The sequence below is a fragment of the Botryllus schlosseri genome, chromosome 5, assembly GCF_051294905.1.
Source record: "Botryllus schlosseri isolate E-star chromosome 5, Bs_hap1, whole genome shotgun sequence".
Taxonomy (NCBI): Eukaryota; Metazoa; Chordata; class Ascidiacea; order Stolidobranchia; family Styelidae; genus Botryllus; species Botryllus schlosseri.
The window spans coordinates 19,983,221-20,004,901 of NC_137240.1; the positions used below are offsets into that span (position 1 = coordinate 19,983,221).

Genomic DNA, 21,681 nt, shown 5'->3' on the forward strand with positions numbered 1-21,681 from the left:
AAAATATGAATATTCGCATTGTTCCGATCATTCGCTTGACGCCATTGGCCATTGTGTTGCCGCGCTCCCGTTGTTCAGAACAATCAACCTTTGCTGGCTATTTCGGAGTAGTTTTATTGCCCTGGCGAGATTTCAATTCGTATTTTTGGAATCAGTGCGACATTTGCTTCTTTCGATAAACACCGACATATCAAATTGTTCGGACGCTTGGGTCGCGAGCTATAGGACTACCAATTATGCTGCTATTTTGCTGGCTAAGCAGTACGCATCTCGGCGTATTCAATCTTGAGTCACTTGTTGCACATGTATCCGTAAATTAGTTCTCAATACCCAGGGCCGTAACAGCACTTCGTCAGCCCCCCAAAAAACGTTCTCTTGGGCCCCCCATAGGGTGATAGACCGAACTTCGAAGCCCCCAGACCCCCTCATGCTAGATGGCTGTTTACCGCTATTTATCATCTAAATCGGGTGTCCGTTTTAGGCAGCTTCTCTTGACAAATCGCGCGAAGCGCGAAAAATTCATATAATTCATGATTGAATCGGTCAATATAATCGGGTATTGCATATATATTGGTATCAATTTTTATCCTCTCTCTGCTCACGTAATCAGATTGACCGGTTGAGCCGAGTGAGTTGTGTTGGAAAAGGTAAGACCACTCAATAATAATTAAACATCTTCGGGCGTATACCCGGTGGCAGGAACGAAACAGCACTTCGTCAGGCCCCCCAGAACACTTAGGTCTTGAGCTCCCATAGGGTGATAAACCGACCCCACGTGCCGTTGTTCGCTTCTGCCACGAAATCAGGATCCCCGTTTAGTGAGCCAGCGTGGTGCGCGAAAATTTTCGATAATTCAAAATAAAATAGGTCAATAAGATCGGGAATTGCATATATATTGCTATCAATTACTTGTCCTCTCTGCTCACGTAATCAGATTTACCGGTCGAGCTGAGTGAGGTGTCTTGGAAACTGTAGGGCCCGTAAATAATATTTAAACATATTCGGACGGGCGGACCCGTTGGTACGACTTCGTTACATGATGTTATTTGTTATTTCGTGACCTCCAGTCTGCTATATCAAAAAATATAGAATCGCCCAAACGTACTAAACTAAAAGATGCACACGATTTCAAATTGGTAGTTCTTCACTGGCATATAATTCTTCCCTGCGGGATGGTAGCCTATTTGTCTCGTGACGTTCAGATTGCCATGACAGGAACATTCGACGGCAGTCATTTAGGCGCCTATGGTCAATTATACCTATATGTATTTTGTATATACATAACGAAGTTTTCGGTCAGCGTAAGAACAGTCCTTTTCGGCCAAGGTTTTCTCGCTGCCGATCGTTCTGGCACACTTCTTGGAGTCGCATGTTACATGTCCTAAAACTTTATATGTCTTCGTGTGGCGTGGCGCGGTAATGGCTAACACCGATATGCCCACTTCTATAAATCTTGCGTATTTTCTCTTGGTCGAAGAGTACCTAATAATTATGGTATTTGGATACTTGAAATCGCGCGCAGCGCGAAAAATCTTTGAAAAAGTTTCATAAAGTTTCATAAAATACTCTATAATTTATGCTAATTCACTAAATAATTTTGGGCCCCCTTCGAGCTCGCTTCCCCTAATTGGGGGGCTTGGGGTGCGGCAGTTACGGTCCTGTCAATACCTCTTAAGTATACCTATATCTATAGGTACTGCCCGTTCAACTGGAAAGTTAGGGCACATTGCATTGAAACAGCAGTGGCGTAATCTTAGCAGTCTACTCACAACTTGCCTGCAATTCTAATTGAAAACTCCAGACTCCAAGCCAAGCAAGAGTATTTTATAAATCTATTTTTTTCATAGATCGATTTCTCAATATTTTTGTGGGGGCCGCAAGAAGTGTAGCTGGGGGCCGCGGTTGGGAATCACTGCTATATAGGCTTAATTTGACTCTCTATGATTCATAATGAGCAGGCAATGGGCCGTATACAACGGCAGGCCTATGAAGTAGGTTACAAGTTGCAAAATGTCAAATGCTAAGTGAACATCTACGATACCAACGAAATGCTGGTTGCAAAAGAAATCGACTTTGTAAACAATTTAGACCATTTTTTGACCTAACGCTACAATTTTGAAAAATTTTGACTAATTTTGACATGTCTTAAAATCGCCCTAATCATGAGATATTGCCATCGACACTCCAAAAATGAGACAATGTGACCTAAAAGTGACAAGTTTAAAGCCGGACATTGCAGAAAGCTTCACTGTCACTATATGTATGGTACAGTGCTCTTCAACCTTTTTCGACGTGGTACACCCTTTTAACGTTTGCTCAAAACTCGTACACCCCTGTTCATTAGGGGTCTTCAAAAATGACTTTTTCCCTCAAATCGTACTGGCTACTTGATAAAATTGTTAGGTTACCTTACTTATGCCTACACACCAAATTTGGTTCAATTCCAACCAGTAGCCGCATGGCTACGGGAGAAGAAAGTTTCTATTTATTATATAAAAATAAATAACGAAAAATGTGAAATTTTTCTGTTCACCCCATGACAGTATTAGGTTGTCTATAAAAATGATCTTCTTCAAAATTGGTTCAATTCCAACCAGTAGAAGCGGAGTTATTGCCGTCAAATAAAAATTGGATTTGAATAAAATAGTATTTGGTCACAGAGTCTATTCGCAGCCAGTTAGGCCGTCCGTCACGCAAATTGGAATTTATTTCGTGTCAGCCCCAAAACATCATGACATTACGAACGATAATCAACCTAAATGTAACAGTATTGGGGAGAGAGAAGGTAAAGCTACTGCTGCAGAAGCGGTAATTCAGATCAGCGATGATAGCAGGCGCACCAGCCTACTGCGTATCAGGCCTGCCTCACACCACACACAGTCGATAGTAGAACATGGGCTGGAAGAGATGTCAGTAACCTCAGATCGTATGCCGCTATACACAGTCTATTATCGCTAATTGGCATCACTAATAGCAAAATACTAAATTGCAAATGTATGGCGAAATATTGGACATAAAATCGGCATTATAAAACAAAAGGGTTTCGATTCCAACATGGAAGCTGTTTCGACCCTGGCTTGCTACGTCACTTCATTTATGTGCATTGCGGTATTTATTAACGTCGGGTAGGAAGTACCGATTCAAGAAGTCTGAGCTATCTCGGCGGTTTCCTCAAAAATCACTAAAAGATAAATTACTATAGCTGAACACATGTTTGTTAACTGCATACTTTCCAACACCAAACGGAACCATTGGTCTATTGCCGACGGCTAAATGAATAGGAGAAATATTTGCTTATGGCATCACAATCAAGCGATGTACAGTATTACCTTTGAGATAACATCGTACCGTATTGCTCATTAACCTGTGCGTCAACCTGTACTGACCCATAAACCTGCCTTTGTGATAGCTAGCCACCGGCTCATTGTAATTCGGATCTGCTACACCCCTGTACACCCCATCCGAGTGGTACACCCTTTGCAAATTCTGGTACACCCTAGGGTGTACGACAACCCCGGTTGAAGAGCACTGGACTATAGTATACATTGTATACCATTCGAATTTGATTCACCCTATTACTGACGTTACCTACTGATGAGAGTCAGTCGAAAAGCTTTTAGCGAATACATTAACAATATGAAGTTATTGTTTCGCGTTATTTTTCTGTACCCAAAATAGCTTGTTCGAATTCGAATATCTTATGTGACTGATCATCTCTTCCATTCAGAGATCAAACATCATTTGTTAAACTTGAAAAAGACATCGGAACGATATCATATCGGTAAGACGACAGTTTATGTGTCTTCCGTTAGATTAAGGAATCCACCGAATTTATCTAATAAATTTTGTAGTGGTATTCAGGCAGCCATGGCGAGCCATGAGAGCTGAGCAGTACTTTTAGTCTGAATTAAGATGCCTATGTAGTGCAATATTGGTACTCAGGTGAAGCAAAGCAAGGCAGGTAAGCTCCATCTTCATCGCAAGTGGAAGAAGCGATTTCGAGAATATGTCAAAAATACTTAACCAGAAGTAGAAAAGAATAGATGTGAGAAGTACTTTATGGTATTTTGAAAGCCAGAGGTGGTCAAAGTAGTCAGGGAAGCTACTCAACTAGAAGTAGAAGTAGCGACGAAAATTTCTACCCAACTACGAGTAGAAGTAGTCATTTTAAAAGCAATCAAAAACTACTTGAAGCAAAAGTAGAATTTACTGACTTTGAATCTAGTCAAGTAAGTAGTTGTGAAAACGGTCGTAAGTCGTTCGCATGAACTGTTAGAAGCTGCAAATTGAGCTATGCACAAAATGTGTAAAGTGCATGATTCTTTTTGATGCATCCCAGCAGGTATCAATTTTCGACAGAATAAGCATTTGTCCGCATCATGAGATACAAATGATAGTATTGATATGTAACTGCGATACTAATCCTTTGTTTACTCGAATACCCTGGGTGACAATGTGGCGTGAACGGATCCGCACAACCCGCTACCTGAATTATATTCACCAATACTGTCGTGGAAACATATTTCTCACTCTATATATGTACTGTTCGCGAAGCGCGACGAAAATTCAGGGCGTACTGAACTTTTATGAAAATTAAATGCTCATACTCCGCGAAACCAGCCCCAGAATTCATATTGCTATCTTTCTTATTGGAGGATTAAACTACTTCTACTTGTAAAACTGAAAATATCGTAAAGTAAATAAGTAGTTCACAAAATATTACGAAGTAGAAGTAGCGGATTATAATTATTTTTATAGATAAGAACACAATGGAATAAGTCGCACTTATCGCGAAATCAGAATTACTTGTGTAAGTACCACAAGTAGTGAAAAACTACTTGGGTATTTTGAAAAACTAGAGGCACTTCGGTACTGACCCCCTCAGTTTAAAACTATCTTTGATTTGATCGAGGGGTCGAAAAAGTTCAGCAGCAAATCGAAGGTGGGTACTTTCAAAATCGTAGTTAACATCCGCTCGACTAATACATTATGACTTCTGACTAGAGCCCGACCGATTTATCGGTTCACCAATTATATCGAGTCGATATCACACTTTTAAAGAAATATCGGTATCGGCCATTAGAAGTAAAATAAGGTCGGCAATTTTCACGACTTCACAACATGGTAGTAAGGACTCATAGAACTATGACTATACTGTTAATATTGATAGTTTTCTTATAACCTACATGCCGAGGTAGTAAAAGTAATCACCGTTGGTCAGGGTTGTAACGACAGGCACAAGGTTCCGAGTCGAAAGTGAATATCACTTTCATAATTTTGACTTGAGTCAAGTACAGTTATTTTCAATTCACCACCGAGTCAAGTTCGAGTCCAAGTCGGCTAGTACAGTACCGAGTCCGAGTCATAGCGCTTTGACTCGAGTTGAAGTCCAAGTCATTGTGTTCACAGTTCAGTTTTCATATCAATCCAGTTCAACCAACTCGCATTCATAATATAGTAATTTTACTCGGTCCTAACGATCTCTCACCCTATTTTCTAAGTATCAGGACTGATAGACGTAGTACCAGTAATGTGTTACCTTTACTATTCTTCGAAATTACAATGAAATATCTGTATTGGCTGACCTAGTGTCGAGTCATGTACAATGACTCGAGTATACAAGTCGAGTCAATACAAAAAGTGACTCAAGTCGAGTCAAGGCAGTTTAAACATTTGAAAAAAAATTACTCGAGTCAAGTCGAGTCAGCAAAAAACTTGTGACTCGAGTCGAGTCATGACTCCAGTCATTACAACCCTGTCGTTGGTACTCAAGTAACAGTAACCACGTATATTGTACTCCAGCCGGCTTACCTGTAGAAAGTAGCAATTTCCAAGTACGTAAACGTTAAATATTTTAGGTCTGTTTTGGTTAGAAGAAGTTCAAAATGTTATGTTAAACCTATTTCCGTACTCTGAAATACTAGAAATCATAATATCAAATCAAATATATTTTTTCTAATAACATCAAATCAATTTCAACACAGAAAATATTGCAAGTACATCAAATCCTTTAAACGAACTTTCAATTCGTGACATCATGACCTCACCAATGTCCTGTCACAGTTGCTTGGGATTGTTTCATGGCGTCTTAAAGTTATACCACCAATATCTCTCTACAAATGACAAAGGTTTCTCGCACGTAGCGTGGATCTATAAAAAATGAAGGCTGGAGAAAGTTGATCTTTTTAAGCTAACCAATCATGTTGATTTAGACGTGAGGGATGAGACCGGTAATGCTGTTTCGACATTGGAGCGCAATTTCATGGCGGCAGTGAACGGTATGGCTCATTCACGTATATCAGAAGTTTCCAAACTGCATCTCACGGCCTTCATTGCGGCTTATAAACATTATCTACTCAATGCTATAGACATAATAACTTGTTTAGATAAGTTTAATCATAATTATTTCTAACGCCTTTTGAAACAAAGGCTGTTTAAACCATGACGATCAAAGTATCAAAACTTGATGGATTATGAATATTTCATAATAGGTAGGCTACTTTTGGTAAGTTTGAAATATGTTATGAGGGATGACACCAGGAATGCAACTTCGACACTGCAACGCAACCTCATGGCTGCGGCTAAAGGTAGGGTAGATTCCAACGTCTATTTTACGAACCAATAATGGTCACTAACGGTGCTGCGCTGAATATATGCTCCATGTTTTTTTTATTACATAACACTATGCTGTGTTAATTTTGAGGTTAATAAAGTATTGATATTTCTCAGTGTGCTTTTTAGTGTTGAATCCAAAACTGTAACCCGTTTACTTCCACCAGGTCTACTTTTTTGGCAAATTGCATTCAACATATTCGATAGTTTCAGCTCTCAGCGTCTTCCGATTTGGAATTGTGCTGCCATAGAATGATTTAACAAATGAACTAGGTTTTGATGAAGAGTTTAGAAAACATTTCAATTATGACGAAGACCATTCCCTAGTATACTGTCAAGATGTTTCGGGATTTCATGTCAGCTTTGGCCGCTTTGGGCAGAATGCACAGTTCGGCAGAATGACGTTTGTTTTTGGACTCATCGGTAAAGAGTTTGAAGGCAGTGGCAATGGCCATGAGATTGGTTCTGTTGATGTTGGGCATTTCGTGGATCTTACTAAATTTTATAACGACATGAAAGTTCTTTTGAAACCCCTTCAACAAAGCCAACAAAAATTGAAATATGTGGTGAGTTGAAAATGATTTCTTTTACTGTTGGGTCACAAGCCGGTTACACTAGACATGCATATTTTGTGTCTATGGGATTCGATGGCAGATGATAGCCATTACTTACAAATTAGCTGGCCATTCAGTGAGCTGGTCACCTAGAATAGATTTTACACTTGGTTTTACAAATGTCAAATCTGCTTACTTGGTTTATCCCAAAAATATTCTTTTGCCACCTCTTCAGATTAAACTTGTTTAGCTATCTACAAATCTATAGTGTAACAAATTAGCTCCTACTGCTAACTTGATCGCTGTTGAACAAAATTGTGTGTTAGGAAGATTTCTTGGTTAGTTGAAATTCCTTAATTTCAATTTTGTCATTATATTTTTGTGGTATTTAAAAGGTATGTCATTGCATAAACCTTGCATTCAAACAAAAATACGATCTTGCGAAAATTATGAACATGCAGGGCCAATTGAGCTATTCTGCAGAAATTAGTTTATTTGTGCACAATAATGACCAAAGCCAGCATAATTAAATATGTGATACAAAAAAAAACTGGATCTTACTGAGAAAAACTGGTTCCATGTATGAGTTCAGTAGACAAAATTGATTCAGACACACTTGAAACATCCTTAACCTTTGCGAATCTTTCAAACACAGCATAGTGAACTTAAAAAAAAACTATATAGCATATTCGTCCACGCTATTGACTAAACACGATGTCCTTCCATTTAGACCTGAAGGAGTCCAGGAATGCTACTAGGACATTGGAACGCAATCTCATGGCGGAAGTAAACGGTATGGCTCATTCAAATATAACAGATTCTAAACTACAGGTCTAGGCTTTCATTGCGGCTTAGAACAATTGTCCGCTCAAATGCCATAGATACAATCATTGTTTAAATACGTTTTATCAATTCAATATTTTTTAAATATATTATCATCTAGGGGCGTCTTTCGTAAGAAAGGCTTGCTTTTTGCACGACGGCACTCGGGGTATCAAAACTTGGTTTTTGAATACTTCCGAATAATGATTTTTCGGAAGTTCTAAATCATTTTTGGCCAGTTTTGTCATCGTCAATTTGGTATGTCTTTTATACTCTGCAATTCGTTGTTGTTGGTGCTGTTGTTGTTGTTGTTGTTGTTTTAGGTTATAGTATTCATGGTGTTTCGACTACTACGGTCATTTATACCAGGCCGATCTGTTCTAATAATATTCCGCATCTACACCTGGCGACATCTAGCGGAGTCCGCTAAAAATATAGGTGGGAAAAAGCTGATTTTAAGCTAACCTATCATGTTGATTCAGAGGTGAGGGTTGAGATCAGGAATGCTGCTTCGACATTGGAGCGCAATCTCATGGTGGAAGTAAACGGTATGGCTCCTTCACATTTATCAGAAGTTTTCAAACTTCCTGCCGAGGCTTTCATTGCAGCTTATAAACATCATTTACTCATATGCCATAGATACTATAAGTTCATTAGAGCAATTTTATCATATTTATTTCTATTTTTATGTATATAATCCTATAGGGGTGATTTTCAAAACAAAGGCTTTTTACACCATGACGCTCGTGGTACTACAGTTTTATGGTTTATGAATATTTCATAATAGATTCTTTTCGTAAGTTCAATCAAGTTAACTGGAAATCCGATAGGTGAAGCATTGCTGACTGTTAACTACAATCTGAACCGTGTAAACATTTTTAGCACCAACAATCTCACAAATTCATAACTTCAAGAATATTCAATTATTGTTAGACGAGAAGTTCAAAGAACTCTCTTCAATGTCAGTAAACATATATTAAACACCTCATTTCAATGAGAAAGAATATGTCACTGTGAATGCTATATGGCATATAATATAAAAATCCATAGGAACATAAGGAATACTGTAGGCTTATCATTGTAGTGTGCATAATATTTTCGATGACTATTCGTCACCCATAAGTACACCCAAACATATTATAACGCGGATCCGAGACCAAACACAAGAAAGCGTGACAGAATGAATATCCGGTAAATCGACAGAATTCAAAGCATTTGCAATATTTCATCAGAACTTTAGTTTTTCAGTAAAGGACGTTATAATTGGAATATTATATATCAAATTTGCTTTTTCGAAACTGCACAGTTATATTCTAATTTCCATAAATAAATCCAGTCTTTTTGTGATTCCTTGAATTAACGAAATATTACCACATTGATATTCCAGGTTTCGGATGTATATGATTGACGATTACAATCAATGATAGCGCAACAATTTTGGTACACTGTGTCAATGTCCAGCCCCAAATATTCCGCTACTACGTTTCTTTAAATGAAAAAAGGTTCCCGACCCGCGGCATGGTCCAAAAATGTATGAGTAGGCCGGGAGTTGATTTCAAGCTACCTAATTATGTTTCTTTAGAAGTGAGGGATGGGAACAGGGATGCAACTTCGACACTGGAACGTGACCTCATGACTACGGCGAAAGGTAGTGTAGATCCCAACATCTTGTTTATGAACCTATGATGGCCACTAACTGCTCTGCGTTGAATATAAATTATGCTTGCTGTCTTGTATTGTGAAAAAAACTATATAGCATATTTGACTATGTCATTGAGCATTGAGAAAACACGATATCCGTCGATTTAGACCTGAGGAATCTGTCCAGGAATGCTATTAGGACATTGGAACGCAATCTCATGGCGGGAGTAAGCGGTATGGTTCATTTATATGTATATGAATTTTCAAAACTACTAATCGAGGCTTTCATCGCGGCTTTGACCAAATATCTGCTTAAATGCCATAGATACAATCAGTTATTTAGATACGCTTTATCATATTCAATATTTTTTAACTTTAAAATCAATTAGGCACCTTTCGTAAAAAAGGCTGTTTTTCACCACGGTGCTCGGGGTATCAAAACTAGGTTTTTGAATATTTCAGTATAGGTATTTATCCCAAGTTCTAAATCTATTTTGACCTGTTTCTTCATCGTCAACTTTATATGTATTCTATGCTTAGCAGCTGTTGGTGTGAATTTGGGATTCTGTTTTCGACTACTATGGTCATTTATGCCAGGCCGATGTATGCTCTAATATTATGCCGTATCCGTACCTGGTATTAAGAGAATCTGAGATATCAAAAACTGTTACATTTCATGCAATGATTCTTAACTTTGATGAAAGTGCGGAGCACTTACGCCAATATGCAAGCCATTGCGGAGCCCAAATTTTTTGGTGAGTAGTTAAGACAAAAATCTCCCACAAGATGCGTCAAACTACACATTATTGCATTACCATACAGTACTGGTGTACGAAATGAACAGTACATAAACAGAAATCTGAAAATATAAAACCAATGAATTTGAATTTTCGAACAATACGAAAAACTCATGTTGAACATTTATTACAAATCGGTGTTACTACTGCTGTTCTCTTTCAGATACCAGTTCAGAAATGCATGGCGCCTCCATGGAAATTGTCATCGTATTGTTTGGTCGCAGCGCAACAGCGCGATACCAACTGCTTGATTACAAATAAGCAATAGTTTCGAAATTACAGTCTATATCCCCTCGACTTATGACTAGCTATAGAGCAGGGGTTCTCAACTTCCCTTGTATACCGGGCCGCATTTTAACAGCAGATGACGCTGCGGGCCGCAGAAAAATACTCACATGTATAGGCCTATTTGTGGGCTAATGTTAAATTTAGGCTAATGTAGCCTATTTACCAGTCGTATACGGTCATTTGGTACGTTTTTATGCGTTCTAAAGCATTAATGGACAACGTTCGTAAGTTTGCAGCTGCTGCTTGTTGTAAGACTATATATCTTCTTGCGGCGCAAGTAAATCCCTTCATGGAGCGTGCATTGCATTCGATACCAAGTCGGTATGTTAAACTTCAAAACCTTCCATCAGAGAACCGAACTCTCTGTTTCAATGCGTGAGAGAGCAAGTATAAAATTGCGGTAACTTTTGCGCTACGGATGCCATCATCACATTGAGCTCTGAGTGATATGTGGAGAAGTCTGGTGATCGGGGCCATTTCTGTGCAAACCAATCGGCTCTTTTTCTTTCCTTCCAAGCCTCGGGCCCAGCAGCAATAATTACAATAGGCCTAGTCAGCTTTGTCAAGTTGATATTTTTGCTGGTCCCCTCCCCGCGTTTGCCCAGCCTGCATTTACTCTGCATATACGTCCACTCTGATAAAATTCAACCAGATAATTAGTTATGCAATATCGGTGGATTCGACCGAGGATGGGTTAAGTAGTCTACGCGGCAACGTGTTTCAGAACATGCTATAAAATACCGAATGGCATAAATGTTTCTCGTCTGGTCACGATTAAATCAGACGACTGTCTCTTCGCAATTCGTCGGGTGATGTTGTCCTCGCACCTAAGTTCCGGAAACAGCATATATTCGCACAGAATGTAGAGGTTTTATTGAAATAACACCTTCTTTCGTAGATTTCTTGGGTTTAGCGATATTCCAATCAATTTTGAACGATGCGTCTGTAACGTCGTCGGCAATCTCAACAACCGTTCGCACTGACTCTAACACTCTTTAAAAGTGTAGGCCTACTACGTAGCGGAATTCTCTCGAACTAGAGTCCAGTCGAGTACCGATTCAAAACAATACCAATCTGAAGTCGAGCATATATCAAGAAACGAGAACACATTAAAGCAGTGGTTCCCAGACTATTTTGGACACGCCCCCGTTTTTGATAGGTAAAATTTAGTGCCCCCTTCTCGTCATATAACAAAATGCAACCAGAAAGCTAGCTACACAAACGGCTAATACGATGGCAAGGAAGGTTATGGCTGTTTATGAGAGAATTCTCAAATATGAAATTCTGACTATACACCGAGAAATAACCAGGAAACGGAGATAAATTGCGCAGAACGCAAATTTTTTTGTTCAGTTGACCGCAGCTGCGTGACCCCCCTCAGATGCTTTCAGACCCCTAAGGGAGCGCATCCTCCAGTTTAAGAACCACTGCTTTCAAGAATGAATAATCAAACAAAAGAGAGACGGTGCGATAAAAGAGCTAAGTATCTGAATTAATTTGTACAAATACCGTGTCCGAAGTAATTGCGTTTATAATGAAAGATGTCGCGGGCCGCGGGTTGAGTACCCCTGAGCTAAAGCGTAGGGCCCGACCGACAATATTCGTTTTGGCAATAATATCAAATCAAAATCAAACTTTGAAAGAAATATCGGAATCGGCCAGTAGAAGTAAATAAATTATAGACGATTTATGTTACATCATAACAAAGTGGTATGGAGTCGGAGAACAATGACTCCATACTCAATTATAATAGTTTTCTTTTATCTTAACCGGTAGTCAAAGTAGTCTTCGTTGGTACTCCAGTAGAAGTAACCTGGTAAATGCTACTCCAGTAAAAAAATAGCGATTACCAAGTAAGTAAACGTTAAGTTTTCTAGGTCTTGTTTTGCCCTGACGGAGTTCGCAGTCTTATGCTAAAACTACTTCATTACTCAGAAATACTATAAGTACTACGTTAATGAGAACCTCTAATTACAAGTGTACAAATAAAGTCTTTATAGTTCGTGAACAAGCATAACATTGGCTGTAACCCCGTTAAACGAGTGGTCTGAAGTTTCGGAGATGCGAGTAGAGCGAGACGCTATGTTTTTGATTTAATCGGTATCGGCTCAAAATTCCAATATCAGACAGGCTCTACTAATAACGATTAAATTTTCGAAACTCTATTCAGTTGTCGTGATACAGGGGTTCTATGGCGAAACATGGCAATAATACCCACAAATGCGACGCATCAGATGTATTACAAAACTACTCTCTAATTTGTAAAACTTTCAGTGTAACAATTATAAGCAGTAATGCCCCAAAATGTTAAGCTGAAGTAGCCTACTAGTGGTCTAAAAACATATCAACTTGAGTAAGATATAGGCAGAGGCAAATTCTACATTGGTACTCTGAAAATGTAGAACCACCTGGTTACTGACTCCTTTTTGATACATATTAGTGGTGACTTTGAAATTTCATTCCAGGTCAACCGTACACTGATTTATTTTCATGTGGAAAATGATTTGGGGTTGGAGGAAAATACATATGATCATAACAGCTGTGGTTCCGTTTTATCGCTTGAATCTCTTCGATGAACCTAAGATTAAATTCATATAGTTTATCACACCAATAGAATGTATTACGTATAACTGGTTTTCATTGTCGAATATTATTTCATATTGATTCAGTGCTCACGCGAAATGTCTCCAAGCTGGCGGACAATGTCGACCTACAGTCAAAAAATACTGAAATTATGCAGAAAGGTATATGAAATGTATTGTATAAATTTGAAATGCACATCAGAAGTCTAATGCCTAACTCGTTCGTTCTTCTGGATGCGAACCAGAGCACGATAATGATTAATATTGTAACCCAAGCAAACAGTGGGAGTCACTAAATATTCACAAACGGAAAGCCGAATATTTTGAGTGAACTTTTACATTGAAGAAAATATAATTATTGAAAAAAGCAGGATGCATGCTCGTTGTCGTTTAATGCTGAATTAATTTTCTTCCTGCTAGCACCATGCAGACAATGATATAAAGTCTAAATGGGAAGTATTTCAATCAAAGATGTTAAATTAGCGGTAAAAATTATATTGCATGAAAAGGTTCACAGCGCAGAACTTACCACGGTTCGGTTGTGAACGCGAAACTCCAAATTTCTGAGGTTCGCACTCAGAACGTGAACGTGAGCCTCACGTTCACACCATCCTTAACCCTAGATTAATTTTCTTCCTATACCTATGTCATAACAATGTTATATCTACTTGAACTTGAAATCCTCCTAGTCATCATGTATCTGACTACTTAACTCTGCCGACTATTCTTGATATGCTATAAACCAGTGGTTCCCAACGTGGGCGATATCGCCCCCCAGGGGGCGATTTGGCGGTCTAGGGGGCGAAAAAGACGAAGGGGGCGACAGGGGGCGAAAATAGACAAAGGGGGCGACGGGGGGCGAAAATAGCGAAGGGGCGATAGGGGGGCGATGACGCGTCAAAACGGCTGACCTTTTTTGTTTTTGTTTTAGTCATCCCACGGAAATTTTGTTACAAACGTGTGTCAATTTAGACAATCAGCTGACAATTTGACCTTTTTTTAGTGAACCCGCCGGTGATTACAGTTTGTATGCCCAATTTTCGGTACACAAAATTTGGGGGGCGATGATCGGTGTTGACCTTCAAAAGGGGGCGATGGGTCGTAAAAGGTTGGGAACCACTGCTATAAACGATGTCCGGGGTTCTTTACGTGTTCTTAACCCGGCGTACATGATTCCCTTATTTGTCCGATGACTAATTGTATGGGGTTCATGATGGGTCAATGTATGAAACTACCACCGAAAAACTACATTGTCCGTTTCTATTTGTGCTATTATTTTGTCTTAGTGCTGTTCTTTCATCACTATGGCGAAAGCATTGGCCTTTTTTTACAAGTCAGGTAGTTTTGTTGGCAACAATCATTGCATTATTAGGCTATGGTGAGAACTCAGCCATAATGATGACGTGTTTAAATATAATCAGCTACTCAAATTTGACGGTTAAGAAAATTATACCTTGTCTTAAATTGGTGGGCAGAGGGAATATGTATTGTGCCAGTGCAATCAACGGTATTCTTTATCTGACGGCCGGAAAAATGAACTGGTTAATAACAGTTCGCGTGTTCTCTGTCTTGTGATTCATACGAATCAATATGCTTAATATTATGATTACTCAATTGTTGCCGCGATGAAACGCAAGGTTTTATCAGTACGGGATATTGTGGGATTTGTTTTTGTTTTGATATTATTGATGTTTCGATTTCATTGCTTATATTGTACCAGGCCGATATAATTTCTTTTGAATACGGATTTACCGACTTGTAGACCGGCTCACTTCTAGGCTTTTGTAAGACACCGCTTACGCGATCCACCTGGCGAGGAGGAGCATTGGAGTTTAATTTATTAAATGGATTCAATGCATAGCATTTTGCGCGAAAATCTCGACAACGCGAAACATACAACGGAACATCTTACTGCAAACCAGTTGAAAACCACCACCCGGGAGGATTCATGTGGCCAAGAAGTCACATATTATGACAGAATACCCCATTTGACACATTTTTATAAAAGATCTCCCCGTCGCCGAGTTCGTCAACGTTACCACTTCATGTTATAGTGTACAGAGCCGACTATGATGCAGCGAACGCAGCGTTTCGAAATAAAACGATTGCATCACAACCATTTGATTGTTATTAGTTCTAGAGATAAGCATGTCATTGTTTGAAATTGAATCCACTGAACGTGGCGTTTAGAGCATTTTAGACCTATGATTGTACCATGGAATCTATATTTTGAACAATTCTCTATCCTTGTATTCCTTCTAATATTATTCATAAAAAGCCGTATTATTACTGCTTTCAACGCTGTGCCTCTGACCTCGTTAATTCGAACTTTTTAGAGTTGCAGAAAGAGATCGAAAGTGCAGTGATGGCATCTGAGAAAAATAATCTGGATAATATTCAAGGTATTCTGGAGTAACTTGGTACCCCTTTCTAACGAAATCCTGTTCAGCTTGTTTCGCCGCTCAAGGGAACATAAACAGCAATTATGGCATGTCGACAGAGAAATAAATTTTGTATTTATTTTAAAATAAATCCAAATGGAAACGAATGCACTGCAGTTAGAGACACGGGAGCCTATTATTTGTGCATAACTGCGACATTATTGTTTAATACTTGGAACACTCGATTTGATGCCTGTTATTTGACTTCGAAAGGAATCAGTCAAAGATTTTGCTTAGCCGCAATGAGAGTACAATATTATTCTCGGTCCACTGTTTGCTTTCTATGCAAACAAGGCGATTGACGATGAATGGGATATGGAACATGAATGTTGTGAATAATGTGTTCGTTTCGGTTAACCAGTGTCCTGAAGGTGCTTCAAATATGACTAGCTAACACTTCAGATTGTTCGCTACACTACATCATTTAATAGCGCAGTAGGCTACTTACGCTATTTTATTATTCTTATATTATTGATATATAAATTAAATTCCATTCGAATTAGAAGGGCTCATTCATACTAATACATTCTCATTTTCGTATTCAACATGGAATAGGAACTGTCACCGAAAATCTGCGTTTGTTGCCATAACGATAAGTGAACTTATACCTCATTCGGACAGTACCACGCTATAGAGGATTGCTTTATAGTCTGGATCTGCCTTGATTAGAACACTCAGATTTATACATATAGAATACATTGAACAGAGTGAAATCGAATCTAATCCTCTTATTCTTTGTTATAAAGATTACATTGTCATCGTTTTAATTAATGCTACCGAATCAATTGTTCGAAATATTGGTTCCATAGTACATGCATATGTCACATGCTCTAAGCATGCTCAGAGCATGTGACATATGCATGTACTATGGAACCAATATTTCGAACAATTCAGTATCTTTGTATTACTTCTATTCTTATTAATCGGATGCTGCATTCTAACTGTCTTCAAAACTATGCATGTGCACTTCAATAATTTGTACCTTTTAGAGTTGAAAAAAGAGATCGAAAGTGCAATGATGACATCGGAGAAAAATCATCTGGATATAATTCAAGGTACTCTTGACTAATTTGGTGCCGCTTTCTGAAGAAAGTTCTGTTCTGCTAGTTTCGCCGATCGATGGCAGATAAACAGAAAATATGACATATCCAGGGATCAAAAAATTTTGTATCTATTTACGGAATATGTATCCAACGAATACGAATTTACTGTTAGAGACACGACGTCATATTAATTGTGCATAAATTCGACATCGTTAAATGCAGGGTTACTTTTAAAACAAAAATCAATTTAACACAAATATGACTAAAACAAGGCCTTGTTTAAAACATGTTTCTTTGAAGCCACGACGTCACGAATATTCAATTGTGACGTCAGAGGATATTGACATGGACCAATGAAAATATAAGGTAAATATAGCTCCTTTGACGAAATGTGCACCACTGCTGTTGAACCGACTATTTTGAGTGTTCCATCTTATATCGACATACATCGGCTATATTGGCTTATAATTGTCCGTAGGCTCATACAACATGTTTCTTTGAAAAGTATTTACACAATTATGTCATACACTTAAAAAAATTGTATTTTCAAAAAGGCCTTTGTTTAAAACATTGCTTAAAACATGTTTTAAACAAAGTGTTATAAAACACCGTTTGTTCGAAATGCCTTTTTCAATTAAACTAATAATTTTGACATCGAATCAGAAAGTTTAGTATGAAAGTACCATTGTTGGTAAGTTGAACTACACCTTCAATAATAAGAAGTCAAAACTAGCTAGATCAGTGGTTCCCAAACTGTGTTTTGCGTACCACTAATGCAAGGGTGGACAAATTACGGCGGCGGCCCGCGTCACCGTTTTGTGCGGCCCGCGAGAAGCGCAAGAATCGTATTCAAAACATTGAAAAAATGCGCAGTAAAAATCTACTTACTGCAGGGACTCGATTTAACATTTTCGCATTATCTTTCACCATGATCAATATAAGTTATAATCTGACTACAGTATAATTTGATTTCATTGCTGGTGCGATAGTCCTACTTCAAGGCCCATGCATTTCAATTGCCAAGGATTACAGAAAGTCAAAATTAAGTGATGACATTTGGATCACGACTGCAATTTTACATTGGCCTCTCCAGTAAGTTTAATACTTTTAGTGGTGTACTTGGAAAAACCGATTCGCGCGTGTGTCAGGCAAATTTGTTCTCTGTATATGTAGAAGTATTTAAATTTATCAAATCCATATATAACATATTTGAAGCTAACATGGTGTTGTGTGTCATGTAGTTGGACCAAAAGTAGAATCAGCAAATCAATAAACAGTAAGGTTACCATACTCTGTAATCCGAAAAAGAGGACACTTATAAAAAAAATTTGACATAGAAAACTGGTGAATTTGAAATTTTTTCTACCAAAACTTCGGTGTTGACTATAAAAAAGGTCAGCACTTAGTCTTAACTCCTGAAAAACCCGCTTTTTTACGATACTTTTGTGGTGTAGACTAAGAAAAAGGTCGTCGCTATGATGGACTCCCGCATTACCCACTTTGCTAGAATTCTGCCTGGAATCGACTTTTTCATGGCATTTTAATACATTTTCAGACTTTTAATTTTGTAAAAAAAGAAGACAGTGTCTCTTAAAAGAGAACGTGTTGTAACCCAAATAAACAGATCACTGCATACAGATTCATATCTGCATTCTGTTATAAGAATTGGTAAAATCGACTTTCATCCCTAGTTTTGAAAATTGGTTATTGATGTTGACCAGCTTATGAAATCTCGCCAATGTTTCTGAAGCGTGTACCATATCCTCTAATCAATGGTTGGTTTGTTGTAAATAAAATATATATAATTTCCACATCCTCAATATATAATCAAATGCATGCGTTTTGGTTTATAATCCCAATTTTATAGAGTGCGGCAGGCGAATGAATTCAGATGTTGAATGATAAAAAGTTTGCCCACCCCTGCTCTACAGAGTCTCGACTATAATATGGATTAGTGCATGGCTGGGCAAACTACGGACCGCAACACCGTTTTTTGCGGCCCCGAATACCTTAAGATACTCTTTAAAATATTGACAAAATGCGTATCAAAAATCTAATTGTAGCAGCGACTAGGCTAAACTTTTTCTTGTCATATTTCACCATGAGGAAGATCTGTTATAGTCTTGTTATGGTCTTATTATCTTTTATTTTCTATTTTATTGCTATTGCAATAGCCCGATGACCTCAAAGCGCGGGCTTTGATAGAGGTTTCAATTTTTAAATATCACAGAAATTCAAATCGGAAATGAAATAACTCGGCCCACGAGTGTTTTTCTTTGTAAACTGCTGCTTACGGAGGATAATCCACTTCTATATTATCTCCATATTTCTTCGGTCACTATATGACAGTGACATGCCACTCCATTTTTTTCGGTTGCATTTTTCTTTAGGCTACTATCTTCTTTTACTTTTCATTCAGTGTGCATGCCTCCTCTTTGCATCGCCTAGGTCAGTGGTTCCCAAACTCTTTCGGCTCGTGGACCCCTTGGCCGACATTTGCACCGAAAAAAGTTGCCCGGTTACTAAAAAGGGTCTTTTTAACGCACAGCCATTTGTTGACTGAGCAATATATGCCAAAACGTTTTCAGATATGCCCTATAACTATGTTGAATGCGGACCGTATTACACTTTCGTAAAGTAACGCTGACAACTTCCATATCAATTATTTGACACTAGGTGTGTTGTTATCAGTGGTGGCATTTGGTGTGGGCGGTCATTAATGGGCCCTTGGTCGAAGGATCTCCCATCTTTGGTTTAAGTGCTTTTTCAAGGAATATAGCAAATAGACGTGGAAATCCGTGTACCAATCAAAAAGATGGTTCCGTACAGATGGGTCAATCATCAAATCTCTGCATTTGCTAGAAAAGTTCCATAACCCGATAATCAAACCTTGACGTGGTGTGTTGGCTTATTACTAATGTCACCCGATAGCTTGCCAAATAAAGGTGGTCTATTAGCATGTAGCAGTTGTATCGTTGTTTCATTATTTCACGCTACATGCCATACATCTTCAACATGAAGATAGGAGATATATTTAACCGGGTCACTTATTTTATAATTTTATAATGTATAATAAAAGAAGGCCCAGGAGCTACAACAATTCAACATCGAAGCACACTTCAAAACCGTGCTACAGTGTCATACACGTGAGTGACGTAATTCCGGTCCATTAATTTCAGTTGGTAATATTGAATGCGAGGGGGGTCTGTAGGTGAAGTCTCCCAAAAGCTGCGATTACGTACTTATAGGTCCCCCTGGAAGTCTCGCCCAGGACCCCCCAATCGTAGGGCCACCACTGACTGTTATCAAAAATTTATCTAAATCAAAAGAAATTAGGTCATTACTTTCCGTCGTGGTAAATTTACTCTAAATTTGGCCTCTTTTTTACTGGCCGAGGAGCTCCTGACTACAAATTAATCACCAAATTTGCTTTTTGCGCTGGCCTTGAGTTCAATAATGAATTTAGTGTTTTTCACGTTAGCACAGATGTTGGCTTGAAAAAGGTAAACATTTTCTCGAACGGCCTTCTTGTGCTAAATTCTCCCCGACTTTTCCCTGCTTGATAGCAATTTAGTCGAGAGGCTGTTGCGGGCCCAACGACATCGTATCACGCGCCTCACTTTTTCAAGGAGTGGAAGATTATAGAAGCATATAAATATATATTTAGCTAAGAATCCGCCAAAAGAGACCTTCAAAGAACTAGTTTCATACTTGCAGTTCTAACATAAAAGTCGAAAAATGTTGCGAACTGAGTGTATCTTGCGGTGCAACGCCAAATCCAATTCCCCCCCTAAAAGTTTCGAGATTCCCCCCAAGGGGGATCCCCCCTCCCCCCGGTTGGGAACCACTGGCCTAGGCTAAGGTGGATGTCTGATTCCGAAGACTAATCCAAGTCATTTCGACACCTTCCTATCTTTTTCATTGTATCGCAATTTTTGTGGTGTATTGAACTGATAAAAACTGCTTATAAACCGAACGAATATTGGTTTTCAAATTATGGGCGTGGAAGCATCCGAAAGGTGGCGCGAAGCCGCAGTATACTGAAAATATTTTGCGCTTTGCGCTATTTGCCTCCGATTCATGGCTATTGCTCTGTCTATTGTGCAAATTTCATATTGGATAGTTCTCTCGTCTGCAGGCGCCTACCTGGAAATTTTCATCGTATTGTTCGGTCGTAGCGCAATAGCGCGATACCAACTGCTTGATTACAAATAAGCAATAGTTTCGAAATTACAGTCTATATCCCCTCGACTAATGAATGACTTATGAATAGAGCGTAGGGCCCGACCGACAATATTCGTTTTGGCAATAATATCAATTCAAAATCAAACTTTGCAAGAAATATCGGTATCGGCCATTAGAAGTAAATAAAATATAGACAATTGATGTGCCGTCATAACATGGTAGTATGGAGTCAGAGAACTATGACTCCATACTCCATTATGATAGTTTTCCTATATCTTAACTTAAGCGGTAGTCAAAGTAGTCTTCGTTGGTACTCCAGTAGAAGTAACCTGGTAAATGCTAGTCCAGTAAAAAAATAGCGATTTCCAAGTAAGTAAACGTTAAGTTTTCTAGGTCTTGTTTTGTCCTGACGGAGTTCCCAGTCTTATGCTAAAGCTACTTCATTACTCAGAAATACTATAAGTAGGCCTACTACGTTACGGGGAACCTCTAATCACCAGTGTGCAAATAAAGTCTTTATAGTTCGTGACCAAGCATAGCATTGGCTGTAACCCCGTTCAAATGAGTGGTCTGAAGTTTCGGAGATGCGAGTAGAGCGAGACGCCATGTTTTTTATATATCGGTTGAACGTATCGATTTAATCGTTATCGGCTCAAAATTCCAATATCAGTTGCGCTCTACTAATAACGAATAAATTTTCGAAACTCTATTCAGTT

At 38.6% G+C, this 21,681-nt stretch overlaps 2 protein-coding genes across 2 annotated transcripts in view; both read left to right on the forward strand.

Annotated features, from left to right (window-relative positions):
* LOC145439845 (microfibril-associated glycoprotein 4-like) overlaps positions 1-21,681 on the forward strand; it is a 532,879-nt gene that overhangs the window by 12,064 nt on the left and 499,134 nt on the right. The window lies entirely within an intron of this gene.
* LOC145439945 (fibrinogen C domain-containing protein 1-like) overlaps positions 3,732-21,681 on the forward strand; it is a 34,657-nt gene continuing 16,707 nt past the window's right edge. The window contains exon 1 of the mRNA XM_080317611.1: positions 3,732-3,781. The gene's annotated coding sequence lies outside the window, so the exon portion shown is untranslated. The remainder of the gene's footprint in view (positions 3,782-21,681) is intronic.